General features: G+C 39.1%; 1 long non-coding RNA gene across 3 annotated transcripts in view; it reads left to right on the top strand.

Annotated features, from left to right (window-relative positions):
• Positions 1-204: 204 nt before the first annotated feature.
• Positions 205-20,996, top strand: part of LOC129146888 (uncharacterized) — an 81,205-nt gene continuing 60,413 nt past the window's right edge. For 2 of the 3 annotated variants that reach the window (XR_008554234.1, XR_008554233.1), the window contains exons 1-2: positions 205-445; positions 7,347-7,428. This is a non-coding gene — a long non-coding RNA (uncharacterized LOC129146888). Of the gene's footprint in view, positions 446-7,346; positions 7,429-20,909; positions 20,931-20,996 lie in introns of those variants that run through there. The other variant, XR_008554235.1, reaches the window with a different exon arrangement.

Here is a 20,996-nt window from a genome sequence, read left to right as displayed (position 1 = left end):
CAGCACGTATACCTGCAGGAGGGTGGGCTGAGGAAATTCTGAGACTACAGGCCACAGGAATTCCTAAAATCTTGCCAGGTCATGGAGCTTAACACGGATGGGATGGCAAAGAAATTTCGACTAGAGCTTATGGAGCAGGCGGAATGCTCGCGGGCATCTGAAATTCTGTTTAATGGGAGGCACAAACGATCACTGTTCCACGTTTATTGTCGCCTAGAAGCCTGTTCACAGATACGTCCATACACCTTGCACCATCTCCAGCTCACCTTCAGCATCACATGCAGTAGATTTCCTTCCCAGTGAGTTCCAGCATCACTTTAACAGGAAGGAGTCCTGTGTAAAATCCGTTTGTTTATGTAAAGCCTGCCTGATGGGCCTTCACATCCCCCTTGGATGATTGAAAGCCCCTATTATCACTAGCAGACCAGGCTGGTGATTTGGAAAGGTAATGAACTCCATTCCATTGACATAAAGCCTTAAGGAGAAGGTCCTGAGAGATGAAACTCTCTGGACCCGGGACAGTTTCTGTTTCTGTAGCTGCAGCCTGGCTCTAATGAGTGGGTGAGCAGCTGCCGAGCTGCTTAATGGCCCCGTCAGGCTGGGCCTGCCCCAAGCAGCCCAGCGCCTCCATCCAGCCTCTAATGAACAGCGCTGCGGGCAGGCACGGTGATTCATCGGGCTCCTGCCTCATTAGAATGTCAAGTAAGCCTCAGCTGCTTCAAATCCCTTGTGCGAGTAGGCAGGTTGAAATTATAAATAAATACGAAAGGAAAAGGTTAGAGTACATAAACTATCTCTTCTCCTTTCTCTGGTGAATTGAATTGGCTTTACTCTTACTAGTATATGTGTCATTAAATAACAAGTTCAAGTATATAAGAAATCTAATTTAATTAAGTCATAACTGAACTTAATTTCTATTTAAGCCCACATTCTTTTAAGGTCTCCCACTAAACTTTTCCTCTAGACTTTCACCTAAATGACAAGGTGCCTATAATCGTGAGTCATGGGGGGAGTGTGTGCTTACCAGGTGTTGTCATTGCTCAACACTGTCAATATTTGATGGGTATTTATTCTTATCCAGTTTTCAGGTATTAACTGAGGCAGGTCCTTGTCTCAGCAGCAAGGCCCTTCAGGTGTGCCAATAATCCCTGCTGTGAATGTTTGGCTTTAAAAGTATTCGACTACTCTCCAAACCCTGGGCTAGAAGTCTCTGAGGCTGATTCAGGCCCATCTGCCCAGGCATCACCTTCTGCAGGCATCTTTTGGTCTACCCAATAATAGTTTGGATTATAGATTAAATAACAAGAACAGATTTGAGCAATTTAAATAGAAAAAGGAAATATATTAGATTAACAGGTGACTCACAGAATTAATGGAAACTTCGAGAATTACATACAGGAACAATTGACCAAAGTCAGGAAAGAGAAGACAGCAGGAATCATGATTGTGCTAAGGAAGTACCCAGAGGGCCAAGGCCAGGTTAGTGCTCTTGTGCTGGTTGTGGAGTGGGATGAACTTCCTCTTTCATCCTGTGTAAAGGGAGGGGGGGGGAAAAAAACAAAACTGCTACTCTCCAAACATCCACCCTGTGGAGGATTTCCCCCAAATCAGTAGAGGGTTTCAATGCTGGACAGGTAGAATGTGGTAAATGTCCATTCTATATACCATGGCAGGAGTAGGATAGTTCAGGGGATCAAATGATACCATCCACATGGTGAGCCCTGGGCCCTGGGCTCTCAGCAATAAACTTTAATACAGTACAAATATCTGTCTGAGCTTGGGCTAGTAATCCTGAGACAGACTTGAAACAAACCCCCTACAAAAACCCTTGTGATGGGCATCCCTGGTGGTACAGGGGTTAGACAGTGTTATCAAGCTATCTCCAGCCATTGCAGCACGAGTTCAATCCCCAGCTGGCCAGGGAGCAACCCACATGGTGCAGCAGACCTCTCTTATCTTGCCCGCTGCTCCCCTCAGCAGTGTGTAGTGGCAGGACAGGGCACTGAGCATGTTTTCTGATCCAGCAGACTGGGTAAAGGAGGAGTCCTGGGGCCCTCAGTGACTTTTGCAGGTCCTTTATTTAGATTTACCAGGCATATGGCAGGCAGGGGTGCTGGGGGGCTGGGAGGCTGGCAGTCCTCCCAGTCCCCAGCAAATCTTCACTCTATCTGGGCTCTCTGGCATTCTCTCTGCTTCTCTTCTTCTTCTCAGCTTCTGCTGGCGTCTCCGTGATGCCACCCTTGAGAATCCAGTCTTAGCCCAGGTGAATCCATCTATACAGGCCCACACCCTATTCCAGGTGCCTGCCATCAGGCATGCATTCAGGACTGCAGATCTGTCATCTATCCTAATGGCGGGAGGCAGAAAAGCCTAATACTTTTACTTTACCCTACAAGTATATTTCGGTATATCCGCCTGTTCTGTTCTCCACTCTCTCTGGTGAATCCTCTCAGGCCCTGTTGCATTGGGCAACACCACACTGATAAAGAAATGGGCATTGTAGAGCAGGCTACATAATGCAGTATGCTGCTGAAGAGCAAGATCCTGACCTTTTTATTGATCAGTTGAGAGGAAGGAGGACAAAGAAAAGGGAGGGGTGAGACTAGAAAAATTGCTCTGTCATCTATAGTATCAGGGCTTGTGCGTCTGCCCTCCAGGCACTTCTCATCTGTTTGATGACTTGATATTGTAATTGAGATCAAGCTCTAGATCCCCAGCCACGTTTTTAATCTTATCAACAAGACATTCCACTGATCAGCTTCTGGGATCCCTTGTTATACAACGGTCCTGGGGTCCAGGGAGGGGGTGGGGAGCAGGTGTTCCTGGTCATACATGTTGATGCATAGCCTTCCCAGCCTGATCCAGCTTTGTGCTCTTGTTTGATTTGAAAGGCACCTTGCAGGGTTGGGCTCCTGTACCTAACTGAGCAGGTCATTTTGACCTTGCTTAGGGTATAAAACTGTAGGTAACAAAATGGTGGCTGAGCAGGTCTCTTAGGAGTAGCAGACCCACAACCCCACACACCTATAGTCTACAGCCTAGTTCTTGAGTGCATAGATAAATAAATCTTAAAAAAAAAAAAATAAACAATTCAAAAAAAAAATAAAACCCTTGTGAAGAGAAGCGCATCATTTTTGGTGAAACCAAGAACAAAGTGGCAATGGCAGAACAGGTAGCCATCTAGAGACCTTGAATTGGATGAGCAGGTAGTACCAGTCTCCTGCATGGCTGGATTGCCAAGGAATGTATAAAAATGTAGACGATTATCACAAGCTGGTAATATAGAGGAAGTCTTTCCTCCCCCAGTACTATAACACCTCTTAGATCTAATTTACATATCTAGAAGCAACATTAAGTATACAAGAAAGACCCTGGAATGACTGTGATGATTCTGGAATAGGAAACCAAAGTAAAAATGGTCTTGTTAAAAAAGAAAGAAAATTGCTTTTTTTTTTTTTTTGGACCACCAAAATTTATGAACAGAAGTTCATAATTATATTAAATCATTAATTTGTGGGAATTTGGAAGGCAACTGCTCAAAAGTGAATTCATGAGATGAAAAGCAACCATTCTATCTCCCCATCAAGTCAGAAAGGTAGGGGACATAATCTGGGTGCTGTAAATCTGTGTGGAACTGTGTGGGAGGGGAGGGCCAAAGAAGAAAAAAGGTGGACTCACTTCTGACAGGGGGAGGCCAGCTCTGATCAGGGAAAAGGATTTGACTGACATGGATACAATGTTAAAATGCAGATGATATAGGCAAAGCACTTCATCAAATCAGGAGTTGCAAATTAACCTTTACAAAATGAATGGCTTTTTCAGTGCTGAATAAAAGTCCCAGTGAAACAGATGAGGAAATTGCTGGAACCATGCTTTAAATCTGAGTAGGATGGTGACCTTTGCATTCTAATTGCTTGCAGCTATCTTAATATGATGTTTGGCATTTTTCAACCTTGCACGTGATAAAATAACAAATTTTGAGAAAAAAATGTTGAGGTTAATAAGTTTTGTCCGAATACAATTACATTTCCTCTAGCTGAATAATATAATAATAAAGACTATATTTTAGCTATTTGACTTGTACCATGGTGTAGATTTTTAATTGGTAAATGTTTCTGGACTATGAAAATGGTTTAATAAAAAGGGTATTTGTTACCACTGGTTCATTGAGGACAACAGAGTTTGGGGTAGGGTTACTTTGCAGCATTTTGTCATCATTCACAGCTTTAAACAAGAGAACATGAGGATAGTGAGATGTATTAAAGAAAACAATTCACTTGGGATCAGAAACCCCCAGGGTGCAGGGCTTGAATATATTATTTAATGTCAGTGTAGCCTTAAGCTCTTCTTCTGTAAAATAAAATAATATTTGCACAAATTATTTCACAGGATTATCTCCATGGATCAAATTGGACAGTGCTTATTTATATTTTTGAAACATTAGCTAAATTTAAAGAAATAAATTTAGAATAACTTGAGATTCATGTTTCAGAAAAAGTAACACAGATTCAAATTGCAGCTATACCTCATACTAGCTCTCTGCATCTCACTTTCCTCAATACAGAATGGGAATAATCATTGCTACATTATAGAACAGTTGGTGAATATTAAAAACAGAGATGAACCTAGTTTACAAGCACACATTTAACAAATAAATGCATAACTATCCTAGGGTTGAACACATAAATATTTTTCTGTTGTGTTGGAGGTGTTCCTTCCAGGGTGTTATTATGTGCTCAGGGCTTGCCTGGGGGGGAAATAAAATTCTCAGAGAAAGACTCTGGAATAGGCATGACAGGCAGACTAAAGGGATGGTCCTGTGGGATAATAGGGTAATGGATGACCCTGACACACTTAATGATACTTTGTATTTTAAGGGAAGATCTTACAATAGAAGCATATTTTCTATTTTAAAATGCTGATTTGGGGAACTATGTACTCTTTTCTTATTTCCTCAATTAGCTCATTTATGCATTCATCCAGTCATTCATTCATTAGTTACTTAAAAAATATACTGCAAGTTTTTGTCTTTTATGTGCGAAATAGTCTCCCCATATCTACCAGGAGGTTGTGGGATATATACATATATTTGGCTAACAGCAAGGGAAAGCCAGTTAATCTATGAAATCAGAGGTTTTATTTTAAAAAAAAATCACCAAATGACTGTGTGTGAATAAAAAAACCTAAATTATCTATATTCCATAAAGAGGCAAACTCTTGTAGGAGAAGAGAGTTCCTAGAGGAGAAGTAAAACATGGCTATTTTCCTTGTTGGCAGGAAAATAAGAAGGAGCACAATCCGTCCTAGAAGGAGATCGTAGAGGACAGGTGGAAATTTAACAAAGTGTTAATGACTGTGTGGGGATTAAAAATCTCAGAATTCTCTATCTTCAAAGAAACAAAAATTAAGTAAAAAGCTGATTTCTCACAAAAAGAGGTCTGAAGACACTGAAGCATCTTTCCATAGATTTATGCCATAAATGTCCAAAATGTATGAATGGGAGTACTTAATGAAAGTATAGGGCAGGGAAGGGCAGGGTGGAGAGAGAAGCCCTCTGAGGCATTCTAGACCTTCACTGAGCATAGTATAGTGTTCTTCCAAGGGCATGGGCATACAGCAGGGTAAAAGGAGGGGCAAAAAGATAGAGAGAAAAGAGACCTACCAGCAAACCAAAAAGCTAATGATTGGCCTATAAAATAGAAAATGATCATTTGAGCTCTGCCAGTGTTCAGACCCAAGTCTATCGGAAGGGAGAGTCCAAATGCTGCCTTGAAAATATTTGAAAATGTGATAGACTGCATTCAACCAAAGCATCTGCAAAGCCCAGATACAAGTTAACCACCATTTAATTGATCTTGCACAACCCCTCCCTCTCATACATTCTAGTAGCTTTTGCATTCATCCAGTCATTCATTCGTTACTCAAAAAATATACTGCCAGTTTTTGTCTTTTACATGAGAAATAGTCTCCCCATATCTACCAGGAGGTTGTGGGATATATACATATACATGGCTAACAGCAAGGGAAAGCCAGTTAATTTACAAATCTTTTTGTAAGGGTAAATGCTCTTTTCTGAGGGTAAATGTCATATACAACTTTTCTTTTATACATAGTGTGGAGTATACAAAAAAAATAAGACACATTTAGAAGCAAGAAAGTGTGAAAACTGGTCAGGAGAGGAAACAATTAATAGAAACAGACTGAATGATTGCCAATATGTTGCAATTATCAGGTAGGACTTAATAATAACTAATACAACTAATAAAATGCTAAAATACATAGTAGAAAAAGTGAACATGATGCTCTGAAAGGAATTTTCAAAGAGCAAATATTTTTAAAAAGACCTAAATACAAATTTTAGAAAAATTAATGTAGAACTCATTTATGGTAAATTTAGTAACTTGGAGTTTGATAAGTGAAAATTACCCAAACTGAAATGTGCAAAGATAAGAAAACATCAACAAATAAAACATATATATGATATGAGATATGAGGAAAGATAGCAAATATGCCATCATACATTTCATTTGAATCCTAGAGGAAAATGAGAGAGAAAATAGAAAGGAAATATTTTGAAGACATAATGGCCAAAATTTTCCCAAATTGGTTAAATACATGAAGCTGTATACCCAAGAAGTTCAGTGAACCCCAAGTAAGAAAAATAAGAGAATATCACTCCTTGGTACATCATAATCAAAATGCTGAAAATCAAAGATAAAGAAAAAAATATCTTAAAAGCAGTCAGAAAATAAAGGGTACACCATCTTCAAAGAAACAAAAATTAAATAGAAAGCTGATTTCTCAGAAACGGGAATATCTTTCAAGTGCTAAAAGCAAAAAAATCCATCAATCTAGAATTCCATATCCAGTGAAATTATATTTAAAGGCAGCTCTCCTGCCCCTGTGTCTATGCAGATGCCTCTTTTTCATTTCTTTTAAAACATTAAAAAAAGAAAGTATGTTTAAAGGTTGTCAAAATAAACATCTTTATTCCTACAAAAAAAAAAAAAAACCTAAGGAATTAATTGCACTAAAAAAAAAGCTAAAGAGGTTTTCTGTGAAAGGAAAAATGCTGTCAAAAAGAAGTCCAAATCTATAGGAAGAAATAGAGCAACAAAAAATGGTAAAAATGAGAAAAAACATTAACACTTGTTACTAAATAAGAATTATCAGAATATTTTTAAAACTTCATACATACAACATAAAAACTTGGTTTCTTTAAATTAGGTTTCAGGATCACACTGCCCCAGAAGATAATGTAATATTTGTTTAAACCTCTTAAACACTAACTTGGAGCAACTTTCTGAGGAGCAGCACATTTCAGAGTCCCTGTTCTTTATCCACAGAAATTCCAGTGATGCCCTGTGTGCCTCCTCCTTGCAGCTCTTGCTGGTGAATGTGCTGTTCACATGGTTTCATTGAGCAAAGGTACTTTGGTCAACTTTAGTAGAGGTTAAGTGTTGGAACAGTGTCATGCCTCACAATAAACACTCTCCAAGTGCTGATTCTTACCATCATCATATTTTACATGAATACCAATATTAGGTAGAGAGAAAGTCCCTGATCAGCCTTCCTTATTCAGGATTTACTGCTTCCTTTGGAGGAAGGAATATTCTCCCAAAAGTGCAGTAGGTCCTTATGATGTAATTGTGACGTTCAGGTGGCTCCTCAGAAAGGCAGAGGACACAGTGAAGTTACTTGCCAGCAGTGAACAGTTTCCTGCAAATGTCATGGAAATTAATAGCTATTTACTCTTCCCACCCTGTGCATTTAGAGCAGGTATTTTAAATCAGCACAGAACCTGGCAGATTGGAAAGGCTCACAAAATACTTGCTGAACAGACAAATGAGTTGAATGAATAAATCCTAGAAGCAAACAACAAAATATTATATTTTCCTTGTTTTTATCCACATTCACAACCTCCACTCAATTTTAAAACTATTGTAGCTTGAGAAAGGATCCAGGATTTGAAATGGTGTTTGTTTCTTTGAACATATTCAAGAGACAAGAGTTGGGGTTGATTTTCCTGTAACAGTGAAAATGTCCATCACAGATCCACCAAGCTAGACTATTCCAAGATTCTCTGAGTTGAAAATGCCTTTGTGCTTAGGTGAGACTTTTTTTGTGCAAGTGACTTTTCCTTACCCCCATCCCACTTCATAAATATCTCTGAAAGTCACAGGGAGAGCCTATTCTGGAAAATGCCCTTATCAAATGGTGATAATATACTAGGTTGCCCTATTTTTTAACTGCTTTCTTATTTTAGAGCAGAATGTTTGAAATAGAACCTTGAAAACATTCATGAGAAAACAAAATTGGAATCATTCTTGATATGGACAATTCAAGAATTAGAGCATTTGTCAGTTGTCTTTGCTGTACAATAAACCATCCCCAAACTTAGTGCAGGTCAGCCCTGAGTCCTGGCACTCAGCTGGGTACTTCTGATCTAAGCCAGGCTGAACTCTTTTTAGCTAACTCACTGATGTGCCTAGAAGTTCAGTTGGGCAGGCTAGTTTAAGATGGCTTTGGAGGAAACAGCTGAGTTGACTAGGGCCTCTCTTTTTGCGGCCTCTCATTCTGGAGTCATTAGTTTGTTCCAAGTTTTTTCACATGACAGTCACAAGTCAAAGCCCCGCTGCATGAAGATTTTCAAGTCTCTGTGTCCTATCTGCCACCCTCCCATGTTCTAGCTCAGAGTCAGTTTGGGAGAGACTCACCTAAGATTGTGGCTATGGGAAGGTATGAACAATTTGGGAGCAATTAGTGTAACAGGCTGTGTTTTAAAATGTGGTCTAAGATGGCTGAGGATCCAGAAGGCCCAGATTTGTCCCTCTGAAGCCTTCTCATCAGAAACAGAAATATGAGTCAGGAGCCTGTCTTTCTGGGCATTCTGTTCCTGTTTTTACATTTCCACCCCCATGCCTCTTCCCCATCCTTTACTTCTGACTGAGTCTCTTCTGTAGCTTCGTCATTGACTACTTCCAGATATTTTTCTCTTCAGGCAGCCCTGCAAGCACCCGGCAGGGATGATGAATGAGCCTGGCTTCCTTAGTGACGTGACTGTCCAGAAAGACAGCCCAGAGCGTGCTCAGTGCAGCAGCCTCCATGCACAATGCAAATGCTGGAATGTGCTGTGGGGTTGGACAGAGGTCATTGCTGCAGAAACAAAATACTGTTTGAGATCAGCATTCTAGGCTATAGACAGTTATGCTTAATTAGAGGAATAAGCAAATAGGTACCCCGGGGTATCTTCTGGATTGTCTCAACGGATGAAAACGTATAAGTGAAAAGGTTGCATGCAATTAAGAAAATTCACTGTGCTCTGGCTGTCTGGTTTAGTTCACTCAAATTATATATAGGAAATTAAAGAACCATAAAGGAAAGCAGAAGCATGGGATGCCATTATAAATCTGATAAGTGTCTTTGATCAAGGAAAGCTTTCTTACCAAACATGCTCTGAGCTCCCGATTACCTTTGGATTTATTTATAGGGAGAAATGAGCTCTCAGTAGTCCTCATTACTATCTTGTGAGATAAAAAGATCAACTAATCAATGAAAAGTGCTGGTTTCACAAGGTATGGTGCAGATAAAATATAATAATATAGGCCTTGTCCTTGCAGAGCTGACATATAGCAGATCACGTTGGTACAAAGGGAGTAGACAGATATCAAACAATAGCAAAATACAATATTCATCATGGACGGTGATGGAGGACAGGAATAGAAAAAAACTGAAAAAGGTGGCACCACAAGACCAGAAACCTGGCTCACACAAAGAGGTAGGGGTAGAAGAGATTAGCATAGCCATTGACACAGCTATGGAAACCAAGATCCTTAAGTGCCAATGCCCAGATTGTAAAGCCTAAGATCCAAGCAGGTATCAGACTGCTGTAGAGAGTGTCTAGAGCATAGGCCCAAGGGTAAAGATATGGAGATTGAGCCCAACAGACCCCAAATCCCATTGTAGAATCTCTGGTCCCTTTCAGATCCTACATGGTTATCCAAAATCAGCAACTAACCCGAAGGCTCACAAGGAGTGAGCCCCTCCCAAACAGAAGACTATATCAGTGCAGTCCCTGCACAGGCTGGGGCAGCAGTCCTTCTGCCCACCTGTGCCTATGCATGTGCTTCTTTTCACCACCTCTGTCCTCTGCAGGGCAGCAGCTTCCTGTCTGCAGGTGACCTATACCTGCTGGGGCTTCTCTTCACTGACCTCCCTCAACGGGGGCCGCTCTCCTCAAGGCCGCCCGCCTGCAACCATGCAGGCCTCTCTTGGCAAATCTGTCCCTTCTGGGACAGCTCTTCTTGCCCGCTTGTGTCCATGCAAGTATCCTTCATTTTTCTATCCCTTTCCCTAATAAACCTGTTCTTTAAATATAACTGATGTCTCTGTCTCAGGGAGAAACTCGCCTGGGGAACTTGCCACGTGCCGCTGAAAAGGGAGCTCTGATGAAACCTTTCTCAGAGTGAACCCAAGGACCCCGCATTCTAAACCCACAGACTCCAAAAAACAACAACAGATGGGGTACTAAGTAATTCACATGTATTATTTAGTCTAATCCTTAAAACCAATGATGAGGTTATCATTTCCATCTCAAATTTCCAAGGGAAGATGACTAGGTTTGAGTTTTATTAAGCTTTTCACAACAATACGCTCTCTCCTATAATAATGAATGGTCAGAGGAAGCAAAGCAAATGTTTTGTTGATACTCAATCAACCATTGATTGAATGCCAACTTTGAACCAGGTACAGATGCTGGGGATTTGAATGCAAGTCAATCCTTAAGAGGCTCACAATTTATAAAGGGACAATTACACAATCTTATGTTATTAGTGCAAATACGGCTGATGGCTGCACATATGAAAGACGTTAAAGCAGAAACAAAAACTAGCATAGATCAGAGTTTGTTTTTCCATCTGACTTCTGCCCCAGATACTGTCCTCTAAGCTTTTCTCTAATAGAGAGATGATATTTCCTTCCAGGGATTGCCTTGGGATTGTCAACCTAACAGTGCTACAAGTGTATTCAATTAGACTAACCCCTTAGTTCTTGCTACTATTAAAAGCAAATGAAAGAAGCAAGAGAAACTATCAACTACTGTGATTATTGTCAAGATATCTTTTTGCTCTAAACATATTCTTTTAAAAGAACTTTAATGACTCATCTCAGTTTATTCTTTTATCATCTCTGAGGTGCTATCAACATCTTGCAGATAAGAAAATAAACAAAAGAGTCAGCACTCTAAAGGTAAATGTATTAGTTGGTTAGGACTGCCACCATGAAATACCACAGGCTGGTGACTTAAATAACAGAAATTTATTTCCTCACAGTACTGAAATCTGAAAGTCTCAGATCATCCTGTCAACAGATTTACCTTCTTCTGAGGACTCTGTCCTTAGCCTTAGATACAACCATCTCACTGGTTCCTCATACTCTCTTTCCTCCAAGCTTGTGCATGTCTGGTATCTCTCTAGGTTTTAATCTCCTCATCTCATAAGGATAGTGATATTGCATTGGAACCCATGCTAGTGATCCCATTTTAGCTCAGATTTAAAGATCTCTCTCCCCAGTCACGTTCTCAGGTACTAGGAGATTAGTGCTCCAGCGTTGGATTTTGGGGGCACATAATTCAGTCCATAATCATAATCCAGATATAAAATTCTGGACCTAGGACCTAAGACAAAGCTTCCATCTGAAGCCTCTCATCCACTTAAGCAAAACTTAGCTACCTTCTTCCATGACCTTGCTCCATGCTGTCCTCCAATCTTGGACCATTTTATACCATAGGCTACATGAAGACATTTAAATCATCCTTCTTGCCTATGTGTATATAAAAATGTTCCCACCTCATGGCACAGTTGAAATGTTACTTTTTTTCAGTGAAGGCATCTGATTCCACAGTTAGAATTCTTTCCTAATAGGACTCTACATTAATATTCCTGCTTTCTTATGAAAGTGTCAACTTTCTGCTTTGTCAAGTATGTTTTAGCTCTTTTAAATAAAAGAGCTAAATAGGGCCTCCCTGGTGGCACAGGGGGTTAAGACACAAGCTATTAAGCTGTCCGCAGCCTATGCAGCATGAGTTTGATCCCTGGCCAGCCAGGGAGCAACCCACATGGTGCAGCAGACCTCTCCTGTCTCGCCTGCTGCTCCCCTCAGCAGTGTACTTCAGTCAATCTGCCTGTTCTGTTCCCTGCTCTGTCTCTAGTGAATCCTCTCACTCCCCACACTTCTGGCCTGTACCATAGCTCTTGTATGCATAAATAAATAAATATTTTTAAAAAGGAGCTAAATATATTTCCATATCTATTTTTTCTTCAAAAATACAGTTTTATTAATAATTGACATATAACATTTCACTTAGTTTCAGTTACATCATTCTATAATTGCATATCTTGTGAAATGATCACTGTGAGTCTAGTTAACACCCATCATCATGCATAGTTATATGTATTTTTTTTTCTGTTAAGAACATCGTAGGCCTTTTTGAATGCATACTCTGAATCAGGCATAGTCCCAGATGCTTCAGAGAGGAAGGCATATAAGACCCCTTATTTCTGGAACTTCCACTCTATTTTGGAAACAAACAATGCACACATGGGTAACAAAGTGAGCAGCACTATTTTAAATAATGGAAGCTCATATGAAGACATTAAAAAAAAAAAAAGAAAAAATTTAAAATAACTGCAGTAGTGAGTGGAGAATATCCAGTTCCATTGGCCAGGAAAGAGCTCTCTGGGGAGATGAGTTTTAAGCTTCATCTTAAAAGAAAATGTCAGCTATGTGAAAGTTCTAGGCAAAGAAGCAGCAAGTGTAAATATTCCAAAGGTGGGAAAGCTCTTTGACTGAAAGGCAGAATTGATGTTAGCGAAGTTAAGTAAGCAAGAGATAAAGTCCAGAGGCACAGGGCCTCCCTGGTGGCACAGGGGTTAAAGACACAGCGCTGTCAAGCTATCACCAGCCACTGCAGCTTAAGTTCAATGCTGGTCAGGGAGCTACCCACATGGTGCAGCAGACCTCTTCTGCCTCACCTGCTGCTCTCCTCAGCAGTGTATTTCAGTGTATCTGCCTATTCTGCTCCCCACTCTGTCTCTGGTGAATCCTCTCACCCCCACACCTCTGGCCTACACCCCAGTTCTTGTATGCATAAATAAATGAATCTTAAAAAGATAATAAATAAAATCCAGAGGCACAGACCTGACCCTGGTGTCCACAGAAAGGATGCTGAGGTGTTCTTCATGCAGAGAGAAGTACCTCTGGGTGGAGTAAACATTCACTAAATGTCCTTAAATATTAACTAAATCAAGCCTGCCTATGATTTGACTGGTCTTGCTAATCTGGGTGAATGAATCTTCATGAAAAGAAAGAAATCATGGTCAATAGCTCCCTTTGGCCTCTTCCATTTATGGACTTCAGGATTTTAGTCAGTTGCCAGGATCTAGAAATAATCCCCCATGTCTCCTGCAGGAGTCTTATATTTTGTTGGTGTTAAGTAATTTACATTAGTGTGTTTTTATTAATTAGCTGAAGATTTTTAAGATAGTAAAACTTATGATATTAATCCTCCTAAGATAGCAATAAAATAGTTCCTAAATACCTGATGGCAACTACTAGGCTTCCTTTTGAGTACAAGATTTAAGTGATTTCACACAAAATTTTTTCATAACCAGAATAGCTGATGTGATTATCTGTCTTAGACTGAAATATCGCTGGTACTTGGTTTGACCTTCATTTCAGACTGGGCTGAAATTCTGTTAGGGAGGGGAATCCAGGAGATGCAACAGTGCTATTTTGAGAAATAAGTAGCAGCATCTTTTCTCTTCTCTTAAATACAAGGTAAAATATAGTGTGCAGCAAGTGTAGAGTTCACTTCTGCAGTGCAAGTAAAGGTAGAGAAAAATCATTTCCACAATGGAATTGAGATGATTCATCATTTTCCTCTTCCATGAATCTCATAGAAATATTTTGCCTGGAATATCTTCTCAAAGCATAGCTGCAATGTTTTTAACAACTAGGAAGAGTCTTGGATGGGCCTCCCTGGTGGCGCAAGGGGTTAAGACGCAACATATGAAGTTATCCGCAGCCACTGCAGCATGAGTTCCATCCCTGGCCTGGGAGGAGACCCATATAGCACAGCAGACCTCTTCTGTCTCACCCGCTGCTCCCCTCAGCAGTGTATTTCAGTCAATCCGCCTGTTCTGGTAAATCTGTCTCTGGTAAATCTGTCTCTGGTAAATCCTCTTGCCCCCCACACCTCAGGCCTGTACCCCAGCTCTTGTATGCATAAATAAATAAATCTTTATTTAAAAAAAGAGTCTTGGAAAGAAGCACATTCATACTGAAAATTAGAAACATATCTTCATCTATTCACATTCTCTGAAAGAAGGAAATTTGCACATTATCTGTTCTTTATTGTCCTTAGCACAGAAGTAAATTTTTAACTCAGGAAATAAAATTTAGTGGAGAGCACAAAATGTGCTTTCAATGGACATTTGGCTCAGGAATTGCATTTGAGTTATTTAAAACCATAAATACTGAAGTATATACATGAAATTTTGTTTTTGTCACAATTTAATATCTGGTTTCCTCTCATTGTTAATTCCATAAATGTATGCATGTGTATGTTTTAGGTACATAGGTTCACATCTCTACAAAATTATGTCATCATACCTTCCCCACCACCAAAAAACTAGTAATCACCCACCATAGTCCTTTGAGGGTAATATCTTTTACTTAGATGTTGTCAAAGCAACCAAATTAAAGTACCAGGATTTAAGGCTTTAGGGGCTCTTTTAGCAAATAAAGACTGTTTCCAATGAAAGGGAAATTAAAATAATACAAGTGCCCAATCAGATGGCAAATTAAGGTCACAGGTAATTTAGAATAGTGATTAGAGAGTCCAGCCTGTTCACCATTACACTAGTCAGAATATTAAAAATAGATCTGCCATGTGATACAGCAATTCTACTCCTACATGTCTTCCCAAATTTGAAGGGATATATGCATTCCTACATTTATTGCAGCATTATTTGAAAGAACCAAGCTAGAGAAACCACCTCAGTGTATAACAACAGATGCATGAATTAAAAGATGTGGGGGCGGGGGGCTTCCCTGGTGGTGCAGGCGGTTGAGCGCCACGCTGTGAAGCTGTTCACAACCTCTGCAGAGCTGGTTTGATCCTGGCCTGCTGGCAAGGGTCCCACATGATGCAGCAGGCCTCTCCTGTCTCGCCCACTGCTCCCCTCAGCATTGTATTTCAGTCAGTCTGCCTGTTCAGTTCCCCATTCTGTCTCTGGTGAATCCTCTCACCCCTCATACCTCTAGCCTGCACCCCAATTCTTGTATGCATAAATAATCTTTTTAAAAAAGTGGAGGGGGCAATGGACTATAGTGGAGGACTGGATGCTTAGGCAGTGTGTGTGGTATAGTAACATACAACTGATGTGAACCAACCCCCTAAGTCATATGCTGTAAACTAATGTTACCTTGGTTTAAAAAAAAAAAAAAATTCTAAAAAGTAAAATAATGGCCACTTACATATTCCTTATTTGAAAAATAAAGAGTGAATATAGATGATGCAATTTTTGGTTACTATTTCATACATCTTGCAATATTTAATAATCATTCCATTCTGTTTTCAACAACTTTCCCATGGAGGAGTCAATTTCTTCATTGGACTACTTGGTTTCAATTTGCCCACAACTGCCAGTGCCCAGTCATCTACCATTGCATAGATCCTTCTCATTGCTGCAATCCTCCAGCCCATGTATGTGCCAATGAAGGCTCAGTACAGATCAAAATAGATCAACATGAAAACAAGAAAGGAAAAGCAAAGCTTGCTGTTAACAGTGTCTATCAAATCTGAAAATACAATTCTTTCCCTTCTATGATTCTGGCACCAGTCGTGATAATCAGCACATCGTTCAGTCCACACAAGGGCTCATCATCTTGGTGAACCCGCAATAATTACAACGAGAACATGAAATTAGCATAAGTGATATTGTATAATAAAAAGTACAAGGACTTTGGGTGAATGTAGGATTGGATCTAGAGTACAGGCTTGGGTCTCACTTACTTGGTCTTTAAATGGTGATAGTACAGAAAATTTACCAGAGTGCTGTGAAGATTAGATCAAATTAAGTGTGTTGAATTACCTGGTACAGCTTGACAACTCTTCTGTTCTTTTATTCTCTAAAAATTTTTTTTCTGATTGTGCCCAAAAGAAAGTTCTTTTCATTTGATGTCCAGAAAGACATATCATAGCCAGGGAAAGCCTAGAGAAAAGCAATTAAGGGAAAGTGGTGGTTCTTTAGAGTGTCAAACTAACTTTTTTTAACAGTAAAGATTTTACTTGATGTCATTTATGATATGGATTTGATAGCACAATATCAGAAAAAATAATTTGGAACATTACTTTAAAATTTAAGGAGATAATGCAGCAATAAAATAATTAAAACTTACACGAAAATGAAACATGAGTTTAGAAAAAAAGGAATAAACATAAATAGCTTTGGGGATACCTAGATAAATTGATGGGTATCGAATTCATAATGGCATGAAATGATAAAGTATGTTTCAAAAAGATAAAATTATGATTCTCATACAGGTTTAAAATGAATGTGTCAAATATTTTATTTAATTTATTAAAAAGGCATTAAAAAGATATAAAGCCCAATCCAAAGAGCATTGGAGAGGCTAGAACTGATAGGCCATGCTTAGTGCTGGGTTAGACAGAAAACTCATTAATGTTACAAAAAGCAATAAACTGTAATTTGGGGGAGTATGGACAGAAATTATTTGCAACTCTATCGGACAAAAATCTTCTTGCTGTAAAATCTACCAGTGGCAAAAATCTACTAATTGTAAAATAATCCAGACAATAAAAGGACAAGCACACAAAGAACTTCCAGTCATTCCTTTTGTCAATGTCTAAACTTCAGATTATTTTTTAGACTCTATAAAGTAAGATCATCTGGGACACCAGACACCTCACTTATGTCTGAAAGCAGACACTGGGAAGAGGGCTGCCTCTTCCCACAAAAGACCATTTTTACTCAATAAGACTAGTCACAATTGGTCAATACAGCTACTACTATAATAATAAGGGTGAGCCCACTTAAGGTCCCCATGCTGTAGGGAGATATCCAGTAAGGGTTACTTTGTCTCTCTTGCCTGGAAAATACTCTTGTCATGTTAATAATCTTAGCATGACAAGAGCAGGGTCCCTTTTGAATCTTAAAAGTAAATCTTTAAAATTTGTCAGAAGAGAATTCATCTGGAAGAAAGTATAAAAGGCAAGAATATTAAAATTTTAAAAAGGGGATATTTTATTATATTTTAGCATAAACTAAAAAGGAAGAAAATTATAGGAAGATACAAGAAGGAACAAGAGACCAAAAACAGGAGTGGAGGTTTTGAATAGCTACAAGAAAGCAAAAGAACAAAATTTCTTTCACTGTATACAGGTTTCAGTGTATAAAAAGCCAGATTTCACTGCTGCTCTGGTGGTAATAAATTTTATTTATGCTTAAAATAAAAAAGTAAGAAAATCTGTAATTTAAGATGTGCTGAGATATATAATGAATGTTAGTCCTCACTGGGATACTGGAGGAAATGAAGACTGACAGATAATAAAACTATATCTTAATCTTTCAGGGTTTTAAAATCATCTCTGTATTATACAAAACAGGCTAGTTCAAAGTGCCTACTTTTGAGGGGGCTCGCCCTGAATTTCTGGAAAGATTAATTTATGGTAGAGAGACAGGATTTTTCCCCAAATACCTAACTAAAATTGACACTTGCCTTTGTTACACTAAGAAGTTACTGAAATAGCTATAAACTGAAGACATTCAACTGATTAAAGCCTCTCGGTCTTTGTTACTTGGTGCCAGCCAGTGACCAGTGTGCTTGACAGAATTCAGAAGGAGAGAGAACGGCATATGGCACAGCGAGTTCTGAGCCCCAGAGAAACCTTCCTCCGTTCCCACCCCATCTGTGCCTTGCATGGTACCTCTCATCACCACACAGAGATGCTGAGCTCAAGACAGTAGAAATGGATGACGGGAAAACACAGAAACAGCTTTTGTGTCATACTAAGCATTAACAAAACACTTCCATGCATAGCACACATCTTAAACTGAGAAAGATGAGTCATGTAAATTTATTTGGGGGCAGTCAGAGTGATTCTTCGAGTTCAGTGCACAAAGCAAGCTTCCAGAATGCTAGAAATGGGAGAAGGTGATGGGATCTGCCGACGTTTGGCCTAGGGGCAGCAAGGCTGTGTGGTGCAAATCACTGAGCTCCTGGGAAACACCAGAAATATATTCAGGAGGCCAGGGCATGGGAGAAGTCTCAAGGCAGACACAGCTCTATTTCTCCTGTGCCTCTCAACCCAAACACTTTTATGATCGAGGCTGAAAGAAAAAAATGATAGTCAATAATTTGTGTTTTATTATGCTAAGCGGGTCTTTTAGAGAATGTTTTATTAGTCAACAAATGTTGTTTCTCCAGAATGTGGGGAAACATAGAAAAATATTTGGGCTTTGTGTTTTGCTCTTTTTTTATTCATCTCCTTTCTTCCAACCACACATTGCAGAGTAGGGTGTGGAGGGCCCCTAATAACAGTGTCCTTCAGCATGCACTAGAGGGAATTTTGTTTAAGATCATAGACTCTAAAGTCAGAGCTACTTTAGTTCAGACTAGTCTGAGCCCTGACCAGAGGTAGGGCCCTAGGCAATTCACCTTTATGTGCTTTGCTGTCTTCCCTAAACCATGAAGGAAGTAATGTACTTAAAGCTCTGACAACTAGAAAGAGCTCAGTAAATATTAGTGGTTATTATTGCTTCTGTGATAGTGATGATGATGCCGGTGCTGATACCGTGCCATTCACAGTTTGCCTTTCCTACGTCAATTTCTGACCTCATTTAGATCAAATTCTGTCTTTCATGAATCAAGTAATATGTCTTCATGTTACCCTTTGTCTACTATTCAACTTGATTTGGGCTTTTAGCAAGGAACTAAATGTAGGATATACAGATGCTGATTTATAATGATGCCCACCTGAAACTTATACAATGTCATCATGCAATAGTACATCAATAAAAAATGTTTAAATGATTTAAAATGTTTGTTAAGATATTCTAAATACATTATTTGAATATTTTATGCTTTTTACTAGCCTTGTTTTATAAAATGATTAGACATCAGGAAAATAAAAGTAATGATGACACAGTAAAAATTTTAACTGACCTCCATCTCATTGGTTAATGGGGTTAGTTATCATCTTCCATGCCATCTCCATTCTGGGATTGTGCTGACCGATACTCGAGGTGCAGGGAATGCTTGGGCATGAGTACCCCGTTAGACCCAAAAATCCTAAATACAAATATCAGTTATGTATGTTCATAGACCTGTTCATGACAGTGTTACTTATCATTATAATTAACTAATTTAATTAACCATTATTTCATAGATAATGTTGACAGAATGGTACTTATATGACAAATGGAAAGTTTTGAAAATGCAATTAAAGAAGTCACTAAGTTTTTGTCAAATAAGGAGAGGGTGAGACAGTCTAAAATATAATCTGAAGGATTATACATTCAATTTGGATCACAGGTATTTTTAAATTCCTGATACACTTTAAGGTAATTGCAACTGGAAATTGTAGATAAGATAATACAGCTTTGGTTATGAAGAAAGTGAATTCACATTCAACCAAAGTCCTTGGCTCTGTACTGGTAAGTGTGCCCATCAATGACAGCAAATATGCAACTAACTGCATCTTAGGCTAGGAAGGAAGTCCTGATTTGTAGCATTTGCCAGTTTTTATTACATAAATACTCCCACCGCACCTGATTGCAAGCTGTCAATTGTGTCAATCAGCTCACAAAATTCCTGAAGATTTAACAACTCTCTCAAGTTGGTACAAGCTGGCTCTGGCACACCACTGTCTACAACATGCCACACAAGGAGAGAAGGAATCTTTAGGGCATATCAACAGAAGTCCATATTAGTCTCATTGGAATTGTACTTGTTGACTAGTTGTCCACTAGTCAAAAAGAAAACCTAAAGACATATGTAATTTTAGAAATATATTATCAAATGTCATAAAAATGGTTCATTAAAACCAAGCCAAAAACATTTCTAGGATCAAGATGCAGAGATGATTCCCCATATCTCTGGGGGGGAGGGGGAAAGAGGAGCAAAGAGGTTTATAATATTTTTAGCAGTGTAGGTATGGAAACTTCACTCCTATTATGAAAATATACACTTTATATTCAAATTTCATACATGTTTTTAGGAATTTTAGGAATTATATACAAAAGTAGGAACTGACTATATAGAATTGTGAAAGATCCCTTGTCTTCAAAGGATTAATTATTATATCCTTGGATATTGTTAATCTAAAGACTTGACATACATTATTTATTTTATGGTTCAGCTAAGATAACCAAGATACTTGTGCCAGTGCACACACACACACACACACACACATACACAAAATGATATAAGTAGCCTAGGCTCCCAAAGGTGCTAGGGGCTTGAGCTGTGTTTAAATAGTTCTGACTTTACAGCCCATAATCTTAAATACAATACCATGTAGTGTACACTGAAGGCATCAGTGGGTAAAAGTGTTGCCTTTCATTTGTATTTATCTGAGGCAACTTCCCTGACCTTTACTTGGGCTACAGTTGCTCCAACTCAACTGTGGCTGAAGGAGGTTGGGAAGGAGGCACAAATGGAGGCAACAAAAAACTCTCTCTCTATTTTAAGCTGTCTGATTCATGTTTCCATTGTCCCTACTCTTTGATAACTGCATTACGAATTACCCCTCAATTTAATGGTGTAAACAATTAAGTTGGTATAAGCAATTATTAATGATGTAAATAATTACTATTTTCTTTCAGTGTTCTGTGAGAAGATAGTGCTCAGCTGTGCAGTTTTTGTATCATTCATGTCCTTTCCAGCAGATGGTGGCAGGGACTGAGTCATCT

This window comes from Talpa occidentalis, unplaced genomic scaffold (assembly GCF_014898055.3).
Source record: "Talpa occidentalis isolate TD23 unplaced genomic scaffold, MPIMG_talOcc4v2.1 talOcc4.5, whole genome shotgun sequence".
Lineage (NCBI taxonomy): Eukaryota > Metazoa > Chordata > Mammalia > Eulipotyphla > Talpidae > Talpa > Talpa occidentalis.
This window is presented reverse-complemented; position numbering and strand designations above follow the sequence as displayed.